This window comes from Hyperolius riggenbachi, chromosome 7, assembly GCF_040937935.1.
Source record: "Hyperolius riggenbachi isolate aHypRig1 chromosome 7, aHypRig1.pri, whole genome shotgun sequence".
NCBI classification, from domain to species: Eukaryota; Metazoa; Chordata; class Amphibia; order Anura; family Hyperoliidae; genus Hyperolius; species Hyperolius riggenbachi.
The window spans coordinates 238,962,624-238,984,171 of NC_090652.1; positions in this window are offsets into that span (position 1 = coordinate 238,962,624).

Consider the following 21,548-nt stretch of genomic DNA (forward strand, 5'->3'; position numbering starts at 1 on the left):
CCACTTTGTCCATCCGCAAAGGACCTGTGGTCCCTGAGCAGGAGATGGTGAAAACAGATAAGAAATTACCTCTTTAGACTTAATTGACCACAAACAAACCCCCATTGTACATCAAACAGAAAACATCAGTTACAGTTGAAGAATGTCACACCTAGCCTGGATAACAGCACTTGTAAAACAGCAGGGGTTGAGCTTCTGAACAATGGCAGCCCTTGCAGCTATTTGAAGCCAAGAGCTGCTTGCATCCCTTTAACAGCCATGCTTTTGGTGTATATGCAGAGCTTCTGTTTGGGTTCAAGGTGCGTTTGTAGTTCCTGCGGGGGCTCAGCGCATCTCTGATGGAGGCCATTCGGAGGCGGCCTGGTGTTGCGCTGATCCACCTTTTGCGCAATTTTCAATTTTCGATTTTACTTGATTAGCCGCACCCAGGCTATGCATATACATAGGTTAGGATTTAGTTAGTGTTAGGCCCCTCCCATGGAGGATTGCCTTCTTTGCAGTGGGAGGGACGAGTACTTAATAGGTTGCATGCAAGCTGTTACAGGAAACCAACATCCTCCAGTGGTAGACAGGTCATGTGTATGCTCGGTGTGTATTATATCCCACAAGTGGGGCTTGCACTCTTTTGCAGGTAGGCACTTGCCTGTTTTTAAGTAGCGCTGTTAATTTCCTTGCTATGTACTAATTTAATTCGTTTTTGGTCAGCTGCTCCCACTTAACAGCCATGCTTTTGGTGTATATGCAGAGCTTCTGTTTGGGTTCAAGGTGCGTTTGTAGTTCCTGGGGGGGCTCAGCGCATCTCTGATGGAGGCCATTCGGAGGCGGCCTGGTGTTGCGCTGATCCACCTTTTGCGCAATTTTCAATTTTCGATTTTACTTGATTAGCCGCACCCAGGCTATGCATATACATAGGTTAGGATTTAGTTAGTGTTAGGCCCCTCCCATGGAGGATTGACTTCTTCGCAGTGGGAGGGACGAGTACTTAATAGGTTGCATGCAAGCTGTTACAGGAAACCAACATCCTCCAGTGGTAGACAGGTCATGTGTATGTTCGGTGTGTATTATATCCCACAAGTAGGGCTTGCACTCTTTTGCAGGTATGCACTTGCCTGTTTTTAAGTAGCGCTGTTCATTTCCTTGCTATGTACTAATTTAATTCGTTTTTGGTCAGCTGCTCCCACTTAACAGCCATGCTTTTGGTGTATATGCAGAGCTTCTGTTTGGGTTCAAGGTGCGTTTGTAGTTCCTGGGGGGGCTCAGCGCATCTCTGATGGAGGCCATTCGGAGGCAGCCTGGTGTTGCGCTGATCCACCTTTTGCGCATACATATAAGTAGAATAAAAAAAAAAGAAATTATAATTTGCCCTCTTTAAAAACAGGGCAAGCAGGGGATAAGGCTTAGAGAGGGGTAATTATAACGAATATTAGGAGGATGAGAGAAACTAAGACTAAGCAAGGGGTTAAGGCAGGCATGGGCAAACTTGGCCCTCCAGCTGTTAAGGAACTGCAAATCCCACAATGCATTTGCCTTTATGAGTCATGACTGTGGCTGTCAGACTCCTGCAATTCATTGTGGGGCGTGTAGTTCCTCAACAGCTGGAGGGCCAAGTTTGCCCATGCCTTGGTTAAGGTCTGATTAGAGGAGGATTCAGAAGTAGGAGATATTATATGGTAGCACAGGAAATAAAAAAAAAATTAGGGTAGGGCAACTTCCAGTGCCTAATGAAATGCTGTACAAAATTCATGTATGAAAATGGTATAAGGCAGGAATATAACTAGAACCCACAGGGGCCCCAAGCAAAAGTAGCACAGGGTCCCATCCTTAAACCGCCCATGAATCAAAATCTACCTCCTCCAACCATTGCAGAGTTGCACGGAGCATTATATTTACCTGCTCCATCGCTGCGTTGGGTTCTCTCCAGCAACTCATAGTCTCTGCTTGCATACCTTAGACTCTTAATACAAGTCACATGATCAGCAGCCTGAGGTATGCAGCATAGAACATGCGGCTGGTGGAAAGAATTGAGAAAAACATATGCAGCTCTGTATCAGGTAAATATAGTGCAATTCTGCTTAATTGGTAAATGGAGTGGACCCCCATAACCCCAGACAACCCCAGCCGCAGGGGCTATAGTTATTGGTATGAAGTAGTCCTACTCCAGCCTGTGAGAGCGACAACACTGTGATGTGGAGAAGACTTCATGGAGCACTTGTCGCTGTTTTTTTTTGGGCTTGTTTTGGGGAACATGTAGTATATTGTCCTTTCCGCATACATCTCTCCTGCTAGTTAAAAAAGATATCCTGTTTGCCAATATTCTTTTTGCATTATTTTTTGTGAAAATATTGTTAAATTTGATTTTCACCTGAAAATACTATCGAAAAAAGTTTTGTTATTTTTCGCGTTTTCACTCTTTTCACAAATGTTCACGGTAAAATAATATTAATGTTTTGTGATTTTGTGTTAAAAAAAATTTGCAGTACAAACATAATTTTCATAGTAAAATATTGCTATTCACTTTTTTGCGAAAAAGCTATTTTCACAAAAAAAATTCAAATCAAAAATAGCATTTTATGTGAAAATTTGCAAGTAACACTGCCTGTTTGCCATTTACTTCCTCTGCAATATTTTCCATTGGCAGAAAACATAAACGTGCTAGCTAAACAACACTTTATTCCCCGTCCTTATTAGGCATGTGCTAGCACTTGGATGAAAGCAGTCACCAGATACAATAATGTAACTCAGCAATGTGATTTCATGGAGACTGAAAGAGAAACAGTTATTAACATTTGGTGCAGCATTGAACATTGGCCTCCATTCATACGGGCCGCATCACTGCTTTGTGAAGCAAAGGCTCCATTGTTGTGCATCTATCTGAATAGATAATGAAGTGATTTAAAAATAACTGAGCATGACAGACTTATTTCTCTGGTGAGACGGCTCCCTTATGTTCATAGTATAACAGCAGATAAAGCAAGAATGTCAGGCCTCAGATATTCCTTTAATGAACATTAAAATATGCCAGTTACACGGAAAAGCTTTGTAAAACATAAAAATAAGCAGAATGGGCTGATTTGGGGTAAAGTGGTAAACAAGAAAGAGTTTTGGCAAAACCTCTACATATGTCTGTGTATATAACGCTTTAAGCCAAAATATGATGTTCTTATGCCAAAGAATGATGACTGTATGATGTTTTTGGTCTATTGTCGACAAAAATGAACGACCGTCATGCCAAAGTATGATATATTTGCAAAGTTTAAAGTGGAATTGCATAGTTTTGTCACAACGTAATGTCATCTGTGTAAAAATAGCAAGTCCCCCTAAACTGCTCAGATCAAAGTGCAGTATTGATTAGAGCTGCCAATGCAGGGGTATGTTTAAATCATGTCATTTAAAAAGCTATTCAGTGAGCAGAGTTGGCCTTCTTCTAATTACAATCAGCAATGCGTAAAAATGTAACAATCTTTAACTAAAAATGTACGCATTGAACCAGTAATGCGTAAAAATGTATGTGTTAATGTTCCTGCACTAGCGGGAATGCGTAAGAATGTACGCAATGCGTCCCGCCGACCTCCGAGGTCGGCAAGCTGCCAGCGGGGAACCGGAGCAGCAGTGAGTGACTACGAGGGCACAGGATGGCTGCATGGGGCTGGTAGAAGCCCCAGGTAAGTGAAACTCATTTTTTTTTTTTATTTTGCTTGAACCTTCCCTTTAACATTCTGACACTCAGAGCAGGGTTAGCCACAAGGCAACTTAGGCAGGTGCTTGGGGCCTAGTGGATGTCACCAGGCCCACTTGCCACCTTCTTTGACTACTCTCCACTTCAGCATACTAAAAGGACAACAAGGGGGCCCCAAATCTACTACCTTGCCTAGGGCCCCATTAGAACTTAAGCCATCTCTGCTGACACTGGCTATGGGTAAGAAAGATCAGGTGTATTTGGCACTAGAGAACTGGGCACCACCACTTGACTATACTTCTTCGATCGGCACAGCATTGGTTTGGACACCATTGTTCTGGAGGATAAAATTATTGGCAGAGGTTCAGTGGACTCAGTGAAGATATGAAGACTTAAGGTGCATACACACGCCGGATTGTTCCAAACGACCGGTCGTTTGGATGTCAAATCGGGCGTGTGTACAAATGGTCGTTCAGCTGATAAGACTGGTTTTGACATATCTGCTTGGCAGATGGGAACATGATGGTAAAGTTTTAAGCTACTTACACCTGCTAGACCAACCCCATTCGCAAATTAACAATCCCAGACAACAAAGGGATGAATGAATAATGTCTGATGGCAACAAGGCACGTTTAAATGCAATGACAGTCTACTGATCTGATCCTTAATGGAAGCTCAAAACTGAGCATCCAAAAGTACATAGCTAGTTACACATGAGAGTTTTAAATCATCATCTAACACGTGTTTTCAACCGACTAACACCAATTATTGTCCGCACCGATCCGCCAGGGTACATTGGTCTACATGGGCAATTATCGGTGTCCTTTCACGTTGCTGGGCTTTTATTTTATGACGATACTCAGGGGCGTAACTAGAGGGGTACAAGGTGGCCCAGAGCTGTGGGGGACCCAACTACTTCTCTTCCCTTCCTCCAATACAGGGGACTATATTTTAGATTAGGTGTTTTTGTAGAGTACATATTATCCCAGCGGCGGAAAGTGTGGCACAGTGCGAGCCGAATGACGGCTCTCCCTGCTGACGCTAAAATCTCTGGCAGTGTTAAATACTATTTCCCCTCCAAGTCGAGGGAGATGCAAATCGGGGCCTGCTGAAGCCCCACGCAGCATAGCATTGCTGCTATGATGGCGCTCAGCTTCGGCGCTCCGTGCTCAGTGCCGGCCGCCAAAATGATCTGCTTTGGTTTTTGTGTTTGCAGCTACGTATGTTATGGTTGTGAACATCATGATGGATACACTTGTTTTATGACCCTTGTGAGATGAGCCTCAAGACCGTGAAGGGCACCAAGGGTAGGTAAGGGAAAGGGTGTGAGCATTGGGGGGCCATTAAAGTTTCGCTGGGGGGTCCCATGAACTGTAGTTACTCCACTGATGGTACTCCAGCAGCACGTCATTCCTCCTTCGTTCTGGATGGTATCGCGTGTACAGAGCTTTAGGCAGGAGAAACTGTTAGTTAGCACTAGGCAAATAAAGAGGCATCAGTGATGAAGGAACTGATGAAAATGCAAAAAGAATCATACAGCTGAGTTAGGAACTGCTATCCATCCACATAGCCAATCCCCCAATGTTGGCACTAGAATCTGGCATATACAGTAAGCTGACTGTAATTCCATTCTTACGAGGAAAGCTTTGGATCTGCTTTAAGTAGCAAGCTCTATAAATACATACTTGAGGACAGCATTCACTGTGACCTTTCCTCCCATACATGTGACTATAGTCGACCCCTTCACACCTCGTTAATATTTTCTGGACAAATTCTTTTTTCCGTTTTTCTTCTTATATTTTAGATTTATGAGTTTTGTGTGTCGTTAGTTTGTAATCATTCTCAGTATATATACAGAGAAATTGCAACAGTATTTAATAGTTTCTTAGACTGCTGTGATTCTGTAGACTATTCAAATGCTAATGTGAACAGCCAAATATCCATTTGTTTACTGTAATAAATTAGCTTCAAAAGGGACTCCTGTTTATAGTTAATACTTTCCATCATCTCTGCATTCAGACTTCAGCTTGATATTGTAAACAGTGCATGGCCTAAAATGACTGCATGAAGGATTCTTCTTGAAATGGAAATGTTCTGAGAATTTGTTTAGTAAATGGGGTCTATTTGTTCTTCTATGAGTCAAGTGTCTGGTCCGTTGTCTAAAGTGCCTGCTGTCATACCTACGGTAACCATTACAGTATCACCATCTTCTTTTTCAATCCAAAGGAAGAAGTCTTTCGCACCTTTTAAGAACCTTGAAAACACTCTGGTGACTCCTCTGTTGAATTTGAAGAGTATGTTAATTGTATCATTTTTTTTTAAAAGGTTCCTTTGCAGTTTAGCTAATTTGCACCTTAAACGAATCTTTTTATTGCTTTCAATTTTCACTTCTTTTGAAAGCCCTTCAGATAATTTGCTAGTTCAGTCTTTATGTTACTGGAAGGTGTTATAGGCATGAAAATGAGAAAGAAGTTATTTTTGGTGTTCCAAATGTAAATTCTATGAATTTTGTTCAAACTTTAAGTTAAGTATCCACCAAGCAGACCTGTCAAAAACCAGAACAAAAGAAACTATATGGGAAATAAAAAATACAGAGAATTGGGTTTGAGGCTCGGTTCACACTGGATCCACTGCCCCCTCTAATCAAATGGGTGGTGGACCCAAGATGGATGGGTTTAACCAGGAATGATTTACGATAGGCTGACTGGCATCTGTTTTTTGTACTGTGTCCATTTTTGTCTGTTGCGCTTCTGTAACTGACAATCCCGGCCGACACACATTTTCAGACTGCATTGCAATTTATTTGATGTGCACCATTGCTCCCAAGTGGCAGCGGTGTTTTGGCAACAGACCACAACAGAACCCTGGAGAAGTGCAGTGTGTCTATACAATACAGTTATGGTACTTCTGACTGAGTTTGTTGCAGTTTGAACCAAGCCTTATTATTGTCTATAAAAATGCATGCCATGGCAAAGCAATCAGTTGTTCCAAAGATACATGCTTCTGAATTCATATTTCCATTGCCTGTTTTCCTATATGGTAGCCTGTAGCTAGAGATCATGATGTCCCTTGGCAAATCTCAATCTAGAAACATCTGAGCAATAACACCTTCCACTTCCTCTCCCCATGAATATATGCGGATAGGTGGTCAATCTTCTGTCCTTCAACAGCGGCTTATATCCTGTTGCCCTTATTTTCTGTGGAGATGGTCTTAGTCATAGCTACTGTAGGTTTGGCTAAGATCCCACAGCTAGGTATGCAAAGGATAATTTCTTGATTCATTTATTTCACTGCTGGACCATGTCTCTGGTCCTACTTCCATTGGTCCTAACTTCTCATAGATGAACACTAGGTGGCACAACTATGCTTCAAATAGCATTGGTACATGCAAGCTATATCATGTTAGCAATTGCTCACAGCCTAATGTTAATCTGGGGAAGCTAGAACCGGCAAAAATAAAAGCTATTCTGCATGGGGGAAAGCATCTGTCATGTGAGGAAAACCCTAGTATAACCTACACTATGGAAAACAGTGGGGAGGACTGTAAAACATGTAGAGCAATGTTGAGCATTTTTGCATCAGAGGGGCTTTAACCATTTATGCCTCCAGGACGTAGTACCTACGTCCAGGAGGCCACGTGCGCGTCCGCGTGCCCCCTCGGCCGATCTTGCGCGTGCACATGCACTCCCGGCCGCGGATTCGGTAGCCCAGGAATCAATGTATCGGGCTATGGTGCCCAATCACTGATTCCTCTCCCCCGCTGAAAAAGCGACAGCTTCCCTCGGAAGCTACGCTTTTTCTGAAGCTCTGTCCCTCTAAGCGTACATTGTACGCTTAGAGTGAAGTCATGTAAACAAACTCAAGATTGCCATCTTGTAGCCAAAAAGTAAAACTACAAGTAACAGTAAAAAAACATTACAATACACAAATATTTCCCCAAATAAAAACACTATTTATATCCCACCCTCCCAAAAATGCCTACATAAAATGTTTAATAAAAAAAAAAAACATTACTATAAAAAAAAACAACAACACATAAATATTTACCTAAGGGTCTAAACTTTTTAAATATTTATGTAAAGATGAAATATTTCTCTCTATTTTTTTTTTATAAGCTTGTAAATAGTGATGGATGCAAAACGGAAAAAATGCTCTTTTATTTCCAAATAAAATATTGTCGCGATACATTGTGATGGGGACATAATTTAAACGGTGAAATAACCGTGACATATGGGCAAATACAATACGTGGGTTTTAATTATGGAGGCATGTTTTATTTTAAAACTATAATGGCCGAAAACTGACATAATGAATTTTTTCATTTTTTTTCTTATTCTTACTGTTAAAATGCATTTACAGTAAGGTAGCTCTTATCAAAATGTACCCCCCAAAGAAAGCCTAATTGGTGGCGGAAAAAACAAGATATAGATCAGTTCATTGTGATAAGTAGTGATAAAGTTATAGGCTAATGAATGGGAGGTGAACATTGCTCGGATGCATAAAGTGAAAATGACTGAAGGCTGAACTGTAGTCACACGAACAGCCTAGCTAATGGAATTAGCAGAAGGCTAAATGGACGGGGCTGTCCAGATTACCAGGGGGTGGGATACACAAATATTTGATTAGAAGATTGCATTCTGTTGTACACTAGGGCTGTGTTCCCATTTGAGAGTAAAATGGCCAATTTTTGCCCGTTTTATTGCATAGCAAAACTGTCAGTGAACAGCTCCTATTGGATCCATTGCGGTAAGCAGACCACACTTCTGTGCAGTCCGTGAAAATCCCGAGCTGGCGGATGCATTCACCATATAGCATATGGGGTAATGCATCAGCCCCGGGCTCCAACCAGACCACAGTGGACCATCTGAGCGGACACTACACTGTCCCCTCCCGCTGCCCGCACATGATCCAACTGCTGCATGTGCCAATGGGAACCGGGCTTAAGTAGATAAAAGGTATTTTTAAAGTGATGGACCTTCCATTAGCTAATGCATACATTAATACAAATACCAATTAAGCTCTGCTGCTGAAGGCCTACCCTGAACTAAGTAACCATTTGTGTCTGGCAATGGGCTTTAAGACCACTAGTATTATAACAAAGACTTGACTGATATAGTTATTGCACTTTGCTCCTGTTAGTGCGGTGTATGTCACAACAATAAGAGGCAATACTGGAGAATGTCTTTCCTCCTGTGAAGTGAAATGAGTAATGCATATAAAAGGAAGGAGGATGTTAGGCATACAGAGCTGCTTCCACTCCCTGCTAGCATGGAAAATGGTAAATATAGTATAATAAAGTGCACATTGTATGACTAAGTTCTGCTCGCCTCCAAAGACACTTTCTCTGACATAGCGGTAAACTTTTTCTTCTGTGTGATATATGATCTCTATTATTGGATTACAACAGTCAATACCATAGTAATGGGAGGGGCACCTCATAGCTTAAATACTCTGAGAATTGCATCACAATTGACTGCAATCACTGAGCCAACTTTAAAGGCTTGAATCATAGCAGCCAAAACTTGCACTAAGACAAATGTTTTTTTCTGTGGTTTATAATTGGAAAATGGCTTTTTTCCCTTACTGTTAAAATGCATTGATGCCTAACGGATATGTGCATATTCATCTCAAAAGACGGTATTCAGTAAGTCCCGGGCTCAACATCAATAATCTACAACACAGCGTCTTTTGTGTATAGTTGTCCCAGAGCAATGTGTCACTTGTAAAGGGTTTTCATGCAGAGCCTGGGACTACTGTGTCCATATATCAGAACAGCGCAAAACGGTGCTGGTAATTTGGGCACATCATGCGCCGTCATTGGCCGTAATTTTACCTATATTCTACTAGTGGCTATCTCCGATGCCCTGTTTCCTCGGAGTCCGTTTTACATGTACGCATATTCAGAACTCCACTAGAATAATGTTTTTAAAGTAATGTGTAAACTTGCCCTCCCAGAGTTACCAAAAAGACAGAGGTGAGGGTCAGAGGGGTGGGGCAAGGGAGGAGGGGCATAGAGCATAGTTTCCCTGTCCATAGACTATGATATTAAAGGGATACTGTAGGGGGGTTGGGGGAAAATGAGCTGAACTTACCCGGGGCTTCTAATGGTCCCCCACAGACATCCTGTGTTGGCGCAGTCACTCACCGATGCTCCGGCCCCGCCTCCAGTTCACTTCTGGAATTTCTGACTTTAAAGTCAGAAAACCACTGCGCCTGCACGCCCGTGTCCTCGCTCCCGCTGATGTCACCAGGAGTGTACTGCGTAGACACAGACCATACTGGGCCTGCGCTGTGCGCTCTTGATGACATCAGCGGGATCGAGGACACGGCAACGCAGGCAAAGTGGTTTTCAGACTTTAAAGTCTGAAATTCCAGAAGTGAACCGGAGGCGGGGCCGGAGCATCGGTGAGTGGCTGCGCCAACACAGGATGTCTGCGGGGGACCGTTAGAATCCCCGGGTAAGTTCAACTCATTTTCCCCGACCCCCCCTACAGTATCCCTTTAAGCGCTAGTGTGGGGTGTCACAAAGGAGACTGTTGACCAAGAATCCAAACCAGACACTTCCCGATTTATTTCTCTTGAGTTATGACAAATACAAATATGAAAAAAATATACTGTGTTTGCAGTGAATGAATTTGTTCTTATTATTGTTTAAAAAACGTATGAAGCCATGACTAATTGGTACTTGCTTCCCGCTGTCGTCTCCTCAAACAAAGACCTTCATTTATCAAATGGAGAGCCATGCCGCAGATGCTAAAATATCGCCCTTGGCATCATTTTTTCCCCCTGCTTTGCTTTCTTCATACAGCACATTTGCATTGTATAATTATAAGGCTTATCCGAACAAAGTGATACAACTGCAGAAAAGCCAAAGAGCAAACAACATAAGGGGCAGATGGTTCCAGCATTACGCAGCACTAGCCTACCAGTCATCCTTCAGAAATGTGTTTACTGTCCCAGGTTTTATTAAAGCAGCAACGCTGTCCAGAGACACATATGGCTCTTCTCAAGCTCTGGAAACATTGCTGACTGGTTGTTTTACTTTACTTATTGTTATTATTACGTTTTAATTAGCTCCGTGATATTAAACAGTGGTTTTGGTACCTCAGAACTGCCTTCTATCTTGATGATCTATTGCTCTGTCGCTTACCTTTAAATGTGGCCCAGCAGACGTCAGCACAGGTGCGCGACAAACAATGATGCTGGGATGGTGTGCTGTCAAGCAGACCCCTTGTAAAGTAATACATCAGACGATTAATTGAAAACCCAAAGCAAAACACTGAGTATGAAAATAAAGAAAAAAATATGTAAAGGAAAAATGCTGCGCTGTTTGTTGCTTGAATGAAAAGCAAATGTTGGGCCTACAGGAAAGAAGCCACATCTTGAAGAACATTCTGCTTCTGTGAATCACAGACAACACAAAAGCAATTGCACACAATGCAGTTTGATCCAGCCAGGGCCGAATTTACCATAAGGCACTGTAGGCACTTGCCTACAGGCACCTGATGATGGAAAGGCGGCTCACACACCTCCCCGAGTGCATTCCTCCCTCCTTCCCTATGTAGAGTCCCGAGCAGAGTGTAGACGAGAGGTTACTCGGCCAGCTTTCAGCATTCCACTAACGAGATCTCCCTTCAGTCTGGGGTAACACTAGTGTTGGGCGAACATCTAGATGTTCGGGTTCGGGCCGAACAGGCCGAACATGGCCGCGATGTTCGGGTGTTCGACCCGAACTCCGAACATAAGGGAAGTCAATGGGGACCCGAACTTTTGTGCTTTGTAAAGCCTCCTTACATGCTACATACCCCAAATTTACAGGGTATGTGCACCTTGGGAGTGGGTACAAGAGGAAAAATTTTTTTAGCAAAAAGAGCTTATAGTTTTTGAGAAAATCGATTTTAAAGTTTCAAAGGGAAAACTGTCTTTTAAATGCAGGAAATGTCTGTTTTCTTTGCACAGGTAACATGCTTTTTGTCGGCATGCAGTCATAAATGTAATACATATAAGAGGATCCAGGAAAAGGGACCGGTAACGCTAACCCAGCAGCAGCACACGTGATGGAACAGGAGGAGGGTGGCACAGGAGGAGAAGGCCACGCTTTGTGAGACACAACAACCCAGGCCTTGCATGAGGACAAGAAGCGTGCGGATAGCATGCTTTGTACCGCCATGCAGTCATAAATGTAATAAAGATAAGTGGTTCAATAAACAGGGACCACGCGGCAACGCTAACCCAGCAGCAGCAGACGTGATGGAACAGGAGGAGGCGCAGGAGGAGAAGGCCACGCTTTGTGAGACACAACAACCCAGGCCTTGCATGAGGACAAGAAGCGTGCGGATAGCATGCTTTGTACCGCCATGCAGTCATAAATGTAATAAAGATAAGTGGTTCAATAAACAGGGGCCACGCGGCAACGCTAACCCAGCAGCAGCAGACGTGATGGAACAGGAGGAGGCGCAGGAGGAGAAGGCCACGCTTTGTGAGACACAACAACCCAGGCCTTGCATGAGGTACCGCCATGCAGTCATAAATGTAATAAAGATAAGTGGTTCAATAAACAGGGACCACGCGGCAACGCTAACCCAGCAGCAGCAGACGTGATGGAACAGGAGGAGGCGCAGGAGGAGAAGGCCACGCTTTGTGAGACACAACAACCCAGGCCTTGCATGAGGACAAGAAGCGTGCGGATAGCATGCTTTGTACCGCCATGCAGTCATAAATGTAATAAAGATAAGTGGTTCAATAAACAGGGGCCACGCGGCAACGCTAACCCAGCAGCAGCAGACGTGATGGAACAGGAGGAGGCGCAGGAGGAGAAGGCCACGCTTTGTGAGACACAACAACCCAGGCCTTGCATGAGGTACCGCCATGCAGTCATAAATGTAATAAAGATAAGAGGTTCCATAAACAGGGACCGGCAACGCTAACCCAGCAGCAGCACACGTGATGGAACAGGAGGAGGCGCAGGAGGAGAAGGCCACGCTTTGTGAGACACAACAACCCAGGCCTTGCATGAGGACAAGAAGCGTGCGGATAGCATGCTTTGTACCGCCATGCAGTCATAAATGTAATAAAGATAAGAGGTTCCATAAACAGGGACCGGCAACGCTAACCCAGCAGCAGCAGCAGCACACGTGATGGAACAGGAGCAGGCGCAGGAGGAGAAGGCCATGCTTTTTGAGACACAACAACCCAGGCCTTGCATGAGGACAAAAAGCGTGCGGATAGCATGCTTTGTACCGCCATGCAGTCATAAATGTAATAAAGATAAGTGGTTTAATAAACAGGGACCACGCGGCAACGCTAACCCAGCAGCAGCAGATGTGATGGAACAGGATGAGGAGCAGGAGGAGAAGGCCATGCTTTTTGAGACACAACAACCCAGGCCTTGCATGAGGACAAAAAGCGTGCGGATATAGCAGCAATGCTTTTTGCCGCCATGCAGTCATAAATGTAATACAGATGAGAGGTTCAATAAACAGGGACAGGAAATGCTACACCATCCCAGATGTTCATTGGTCATGTTACTTGGTTGGGGTCCTGGAGTGTTGCGTAGTCATTTCCAATCCAGGATTGATTCATTTTAATTTGAGTCAGACGGTCTGCATTTTCTGTGGAGAGGCGGATACGCCGATCTGTGACGATGCCTCCGGCAGCACTGAAACAGCGTTCCGACATAACGCTGGCTGCCGGGCAAGCCAGCACCTCTATTGCGTACATTGCCAGTTCGTGCCAGGTGTCTAGCTTCGATACCCAATAGTTGAAGGGTGCAGATGGATTGTTCGACACAGCTACGTCATCTGACATGTAGTCCTTGACCATCTTCTCCACGCGATCGGTGTTGGAGGTGGATCTGCACGCTTGCTGTTCAGTGGGCTGCTGCTGCATGGGTGTCAGAAAATGTTCCCACTCCAAGGACACTGCCGATACCATTCCCTTTTAGGCACTAGCTGCGGCTTGCGTTGTTTGCTGCCCTCCTGGTCGTCCTGGGTTTGCGGAAGTCAGTCTGTCAGCGTACAACTGGCTAGAGGAGGGGGAGGATGTCAATCTCCTCTCTAAAGTCTCCACAAGGGCCTGCTGGTATTCTTCCATTTTGACCTGTCTGACTCTTTCTTCAAGCAGTTTTGGAACATTGTGTTTGTACCGTGGATCCAGAAGGGTATAAACCCAGTAATTGGTGTTGTCCAGAATGCGCACAATGCGTGGGTCGCGTTCAATGCAGTCTAGCATGAATTGAGCCATGTGTGCCAGAGTCCTACCAGAATCCTCATCATCCTCTTGTGAGCGTTGTGATAGTTGTTGTGATGCATCATAGTCGTCACCTTCCTCCTGGTCTGCTTCTGCTGACCATTCGCGCTGAATTGTGGAAGTCCAACGTGCACCGCTCTGGCCCTCGTCAGTGGTGGCATGAAATTCCTGCTCCAACTCCAGCTGTTCCTCCTCCTCTTCTTCGTCATAGCTGCTGGGGCCAGCGTTCCCTGAGGCGGATGGCCTGATGTTGGTACCATCACGCTGATCGTTTTCTCCTTCAGATTCCCCCAGTTGCATCATGACAGCTGTTTCCTTGATTTTCAACATTGACCTCTTCAGTAAACACAGCAGTGGTATGGTAATGCTGACTGAAGAGTTGTCACTGCTCACAAGCAACGTGGATTGCTCAAAATTTTGGAGGACTTGGCAGAGGTCCAACATGTTGGCCCAATCGGATCCACAGAAGCTTGGCAGCTGTCCGGATGCGCCTCGGTACTGCGCCGTCATGTACTGGACCACTGCACTCTTCTGCTCACAAAAGCGTGCTAGCATGTGCAGCGTAGAATTCCAGCGCGTAGGGACATCACACAGCAAGCGATGGTGGGGGAGATTGAAGCGCTCCTGCATCTTGGCGAGTGCCCCCGAAGCAGTACTGGAATTTCTACAATGTTTGGCCACTCGACGCACCTTCAACAGAAGATCGGCCACGCCTGGGTATGTCCTCAGGAACCGCTGAACTACTAGGTTCATCACGTGCGCCAGGCAAGGGATGTGTGTCAGCTTAGCCAACCTTAAAGCGCAAATGAGATTACTCCCATTATCACACACAACCATGCCCGGTTTCAGGTCCAGCGGTGCCAGCCACAAATCCGTCTGTTCCTTTATTCCCTTCCAAATTTCCTCCCCTGTGTGCTGCTTATCCCCAAGGCAGATCAGCTTCAGCAACGCTTGCTGACGCATGCCAACAGCTGTGCTGCACTGCTTCCACGATCCTACTGCTGCTGGGTTAGCGTTTCCGGATGAGGTACAGCTTTGAGATGCGTTGGAGGAGAAGGAGTCAGAGAGGTAGGTGCTGCTGTTGTTATCCAGTGGGAGGGACGGCGGTGCAGCTGTTTGCGGCGTGGGCAACACCCGCGCCGTAGCAGGTGAGGAATCGCTGCCAGGCTCCACAAGGTTCACCCAGTGCGCGGTAAGGGAGATGTATCGACCCTGTCCGAACGCACTCGTCCAAGTGTCAGTGGTGAGGTGAACCTTGCAGGCAACGGCATTCTTCAAGCTTCGGGTTATTTTGCTGACCACGTGCTCATGCAACTCAGGCACTGCAGAGCGCGCAAAGTGGTAGCGGCTGGGAACCACGTAACGTGGGATGGCCACTGACATCATGCCCTTGAAGCTGTTTGTCTCCACCACTCGATATGGCAGCATTTCGCAGGCCAGAAGCTTGGCTATGCTGGCTGTTACTGCCACGGCCCGGGGGTCATTTGCTGGCAATGTCCTCTTGCGCTCAAACATCTCCGACACAATCAACTGAACCGTAGCGCTGCACACGGAAGGGCTGTTGGTTGTTGTGTTTGATGAACACTGGGAGACCTCAAGAGCACTACTCCGGAAAGTGACAGTGTCAGCGTCGTCTGATGTTTGTGAATGTTGTGAACCACGCAATGGCTGGGCTACTGCTGCTGCTGAGGCGGGTCTGGTGGTGAGTCTGGTGAACCCAAGGGAGGCAGTGTTGCTGGTACCCTGTCCTGCCGCGTTTGCCCACAGAGTGGGATGTTTGGATAGCATGTGGCGGCTCATGCTGGTGGTGGAGAGGTTGTTAATACTTTTCCCCCTGCTCAGGCGGGTCTTGCACACCTTGCAAATCGCCATGGTAACATCCTCAGTGCAGTCTTCAAAGAAAGCCCAGACTTTGGAGCACCTGCCTCCTTGCTGGCGATTTCTGTTTGCTCCTCTTTTGCCTCTCACTTGAACTTCCACGCTTGTGGTGCCTGAAATTGCGCGCCGCCTACCTTGTGGCACAAGGCGAACTCGTGCAGCAGTGGGTTCTTCAACAGACTCATCTGTGCTGCTGCTACGACGGCGATGTTCTCGTTCACAAACAAAATCTGGGTCTATGTCCACATTGTCCATACCCTCCTCTTCCATCTCCTCAAACTCGTCATATGTCATTGTGGGGGGCCGCCGCCGTGGAGTAGAGCTCCCCAGAACAACCTCTGCGCAGCTCACTCCAACGTCGTCTTCCAGATCTTGTCGGCCGACCTCCTGCAATTGCAACCCCTCCTGCCCAACTTGCTCTGGGATTTGGGTTTCCTAGTCCTCCTCGGACTCGCCTTGTATTTCAGTGCGCGGTGCATTTCCCACAGTTAATGGTTGTGAATCCGGGCACAACATTTCTGGCTGTTCCTCCATTGACCTTTGAAAGGTGGAAGTTTGTTGGGCTGGGAATAGCTCCTGCGAATACCCCATTGTGTCCTGAGGTAATTCATCGGACTGGTTATCTGGCAGTTGTGTGCGTGGTGTCGCTGCCGGTTGTGTCAGCTTTGTGCCCACTGGCTCCTTGTAACTGGCTGAGGACTCGGACCTCGTGCGTGATGTGCTGGTGCTGCTTAACCCACTGCTGGACGCTTGAGAGGTCATCCAAGTAATTATCTGGTCCTGTTCTTTTGGATTTGTGAGGGTTGTTGTCCTGGACAACATGGGCGGTATTGAGTGGGTTTTCTTGGGTGCTCCCCTGTGGCCTGTACGTGAACCGTCAGGGGAAACACCTCTTCCCTTGCCCCTTCCTCTTTCACCGGATTTCTTCCTCATTTCACTTATACTTACAGTACACGCTGACTGGCAGCAGTACAGTGGCAGTACAGAAATACTATACAGTACCACTATTCCCAGCAGCGACACAGAGCACAATGCTATACAGTGGCGGGTGAGCGGTGTACCACTATTCCCAGCAGCGACACAGAGCACAATGCTATACAGTGGCGGGTGAGCGGTGTACTACTGTTCCCAGGCCCAGCAGACACAGAGTGGAAGTAAACACAATGCTATATAGTTTGGCTGAGCGGTGTACACAGAGTGGCAGTACACACAATGCTATATAGTCTGGCTGAGCGGTGTACACAGAGTGGCAGTACACACAATGCTATATAGTCTGGCTGAGCGGTGTACACAGAGTGGCAGTACACACAATGCTATATAGTCTGGCTGAGCGGTGTACACAGAGTGGCAGTACACACAATGCTATATAGTCTGGCTGAGCGGTGTACACAGAGTGGCAGTACACACAATGATATATAGTCTGGCTGAGCCGTGTACACAGAGTGGCAGTACACACAATGCTATATAGTCTGGCTGAGCCGTGTACACAGAGTGTCAGTAAACAATGCTATATATAGCGTGGCTGAGCGAGGTACACAGTGGCAGTACACACAATGCTATGTAGTCAGGCTGAGCCGTGTACACAGAGTGTCAGTAAACAATGGTATATAGTCTGGCTGAGCGGTGTACACAGAGTGTCAGTAAACAATGGTATATAGTCTGGCTGAGCGGTGTACACAGAGTGGCAGTAAACACAATGCTATATATAGCGTGGCTGAGCGAGGTGCACAGTGGCAGTACACACAATGCTATATAGTCAGGCTAAGCCGTGTACACAGAGTGTCAGAAAACACAATGCTATATATAGCGTGGCTGAGCGAGGTGCACAGTGGCAGTACACACAATGCTATATAGTCAGGCTGAGCCGTGTACACAGAGTGTCAGTAAACAATGGTATATAGTCTGGCTGAGCGGTGTACACAGAGTGTCAGTAAACAATGGTATATAGTCTGGCTGAGCGGTGTACACAGAGTGGCAGTAAACACAATGCTATATATAGCGTGGCTGAGCGAGGTGCACAGTGGCAGTACACACAATGCTATATAGTCAGGCTAAGCCGTGTACACAGAGTGTCAGAAAACACAATGCTATATATAGCGTGGCTGAGCGAGGTACACAGTGGCAGTAAACAATGCTATATATATAGTGTGGCTGAGCGAGCGGTGTACTACTGTTCCCAGCAGCGACACACAATGACTGGGGGGGACCCTGGCTAGCGTGGCTGGAGAGCGAACTACCCTGCCTGCCTACCCAAAGCTAAACCCACAGAGAAATGGCGGAGATATGACGTGGTTCTGGTATTTATTTACCCGAACCACGTGACCGTTCGGCCAATCAGAGCGTGTTCGGGCCCGAACCACGTGACCCGTTCGGCCAATCACAGCGCTAGCCGAACGTTCGGGGAACGTTCGGCCATGCGCTCTTAGTTCGGCCATGTGGCCGAACGGTTTGTCCGAGCACCGTCAGGTGTTCGGCCGAACTCGAACATCACCCGAACAGGGTGATGTTCTGCAGAACCCGAACAGTGGCGAACACTGTTCGCCCCAACACTAGGTAACACTAGCTACTTAATAGTGAGGTCCCTCTAGGTACCTAATGTCTGAAAGTACCACTAGCTACTTAATGCTGAGGATACGTCTGGCTACCTAATGCTAAGGAACATTTGTAGCTTACCTATTAAAGGTAAGGGAAGTGAGGGAGGAGTGACAGCTGGGCCAGCCAGCACACTTGCGGTGCAGTTCGGCGGGGGTTTGTAGGTTCATGGAGGGCGGAGTCTAGGGTGCCAGGACAGCTGTCCCTATAGGCTCCTGTGATGTAAATCCGGGCCTGAATCCAGCAGTGCATTCTCTTTCACATTCCCCTTCCTATAGGTGGGTGGTGTCCGTGAGATTAGTTAATATCCTTGTACAGCAATTTGTGTGAAAGATAGAGTTGCAGCAAATCATGGTCAGGAAGGTGCTTCATCGAACCTGAAGTAAAATAAACTGATGAGATAAATCCTAGTCCAGTGTTGGCTAACCTTGGCACTCCAGCTGTGGTGGAACTACAAGTCCCATGCGGCATTGCAATACTCTGACAGCTCTAAGCATAACTCGGGAAGGCAGAGGCATGATGGGATTTGTAGTTTTGTCACAGCTAGAGTGCCAAGGTTAGCCATCACTGTCCTAGTCCTAGTCCTAATCAGCAACAGGTAAAAAGGGTACTGGAGGCACCCTGGTAAACACGGCACCACCATAGGTGATAATTTGGGCGCCAGAGTGGCCTGATAAAATAGCGGGTGCCAGGGCTTCTGAATCCTCGAGAGCCTTCCCCTGTATCCCTCTACCTCCCAGTTCCAGCGCTGAGTCCTCCCGAGGCTCACGGCTGAGATCCTCAAGAGCCTTTCCCTTTCTCCCTCCACCTCCCAGTTCCAGAACTGAGTCCTCCCGAGGCTCACGGCTGAGGCCCTTGAGAGCCTTCCCCTGTCTCCCTCCACTTCCCAGTTCCAGCGCTGAGTCCTCCCGAGGCTCACGGCTGAGGTCCTCGAGAGCCTTCCCCTGTCTCCCTCCACCTCCCAGTTCCAGCGCTGAGTCCTCCCGAGGCTCAAGGCTGAGGTCCTCGAGAGCCTTCCCTTGCCTCCCTCCACCTCCCAGTTTCAGCGCTGAGTCCTCCCGAGGCTCACGGCTGAGGTCCTTGAAAGCCTTTCCCTTTCTCCCTCCACCTCCCAGTTCCAGCACTGAGTCCTCTGAGGCTCACGGCTGAGGTCCTCTAAAGCCTTCCCGTCTCCCTCCACCTCCCAGTTCCAGCGCTGAGTCCTCCCAAAGCTCACGGCTGAGATCCTCGAGAGCCTTCCCCTGTCTCCCTCCACCTCCCAGTTCCAGCACTAAGTCCTCCTGAGGCTCACGGCTGAGGTCCTCGAGAGCCTTCCCCATGTCTCCCTCCACCTCCCAGTTCCAGCACTGAGTCCTCCCAAAGCTCACGGCTGAGATCCTCGAAAGCCTTCCCCTGTCTCCCTCCACCTCCCAGTTCCAGCGCTGAGTCCTTCCGAGGCTCAAGGCTGAGGTCCTCGAGAGCTTTCCCTTGTCTCCCTCCACCTCCCAGTTTCAGCACTTAGTCCTCCTGAGGCTCACGGCTGAGGTACTCGAGAGCCTTACCCTGTCTCCTTCCACCTCCCAGTTCCAGCACTGAGTCCTCCCAAAGCTCACGGCTGAGGTCCTCGAAAGCCTTCCCCTGTCTCCCTCCACCTCCCAGTTCCAGCACTGAGTCCTCCTGAGGCTCACGGCTGAGGTCCTCGAGAGTCTTCCCTTGTCTCCCTCCACCTCCCAGTTCCAGCACTGAGTCCTCCCAAAGCTCACGGCTGAGGTCCTCGAAAGCCTTCCCCTGTCTCCCTTCCCCTCCCAGTTCCAGCGCTGAGTCCTTCCGAGGCTCAAGGCTGAGGTCCTCGAGAGCCTTCCCTTGTCTCCCTCCACCTCCTAGTTTCAACGCTGAGTCCTCCTGAGGCTCATGGCTGAGGTCCTTGAAAGCCTTCCCCTTTCTCCCTCCACCTCCCAGTTCCAGCGCTGAGTCCTCTGAGGCTCACGGCTGAGGTCCTCGAAAGCCTTCCCGTCTCCCTCCACCTCCCATTTCCAGCGCTGAGTCCTCCCAAAGCTCACGGCTGAGATTCTCGAGAGCCTTCCTCTGTCTCCCTCCACCTCCCAGTACCAGCACTGAGTCCTCCTGAGGCTCATGGCTGAGGTCCTCGAGAGCCTTCCCCTGTCTCCCTCCACCTCCCAGTTCCAGCGCTGAGTCCTCCCGATGCTCACGGCTGAGGTCCTCGAAAGCCTTCCCCTGTCTCCCTCCACCTTGCAGTTCCAGCACTGAGTCCACCCAAAGCTCACGGCTGAGGTCCTCGAAAGCCTTCTCCTGTCTCCCTCCACCTCCCAGTTCCAGCACTGAGTCCTCCCGAGGCTCACGGCTGAGATCCTCAAGAGCCTTTCCCTTTCTCCCTCCACCTCCCAGTTCCAGAACTGAGTCCTCCCGAGGCTCACGGCTGAGGCCCTTGAGAGCCTTCCCCTGTCTCCCTCCACTTCCCAGTTCCAGTGCTGAGTCCTCCCGAGGTTCACGGCTGAGGTCCTCGAGAGCCTTCCCCTGTCTCCCTCCACCTCCCAGTTCCAGCGCTGAGTCCTCCCGAGGCTCAAGGCTGAGGTCCTCGAGAGCCTTCCCTTGCCTCCCTCCACCTCCCAGTTTCAGCGCTGAGTCCTCCCGAGGCTCACGGCTGAGGTCCTTGAAAGCCTTTCCCTTTCTCCCTCCACCTCCCAGTTCCAGCACTGAGTCCTCTGAGGCTCACGGCTGAGGTCCTCTAAAGCCTTCCCGTCTCCCTCCACCTCCCAGTTCCAGCGCTGAGTCCTCCCAAAGCTCACGGCTGAGATCCTCGAGAGCCTTCCCCTGTCTCCCTCCACCTCCCAGTTCCAGCACTGAGTCCTCCTGAGGCTCACGGCTGAGGTCCTCGAGAGCCTTCCCCATGTCTCCCTCCACCTCCCAGTTCCAGCACTGAGTCCTCCCAAAGCTCACGGCTGAGATCCTCGAAAGCCTTCCCCTGTCTCCCTCCACCTCCCAGTTCCAGCGCTGAGTCCTCCCGAGGCTCAAGGCTGAGGTCCTCGAGAGCTTTCCCTTGTCTCCCTCCACCTCCCAGTTTCAGCACTTAGTCCTCCTGAGGCTCACGGCTGAGGTACTCGAGAGCCTTACCCTGTCTCCTTCCACCTCCCAGTTCCAGCACTGAGTCCTCCCA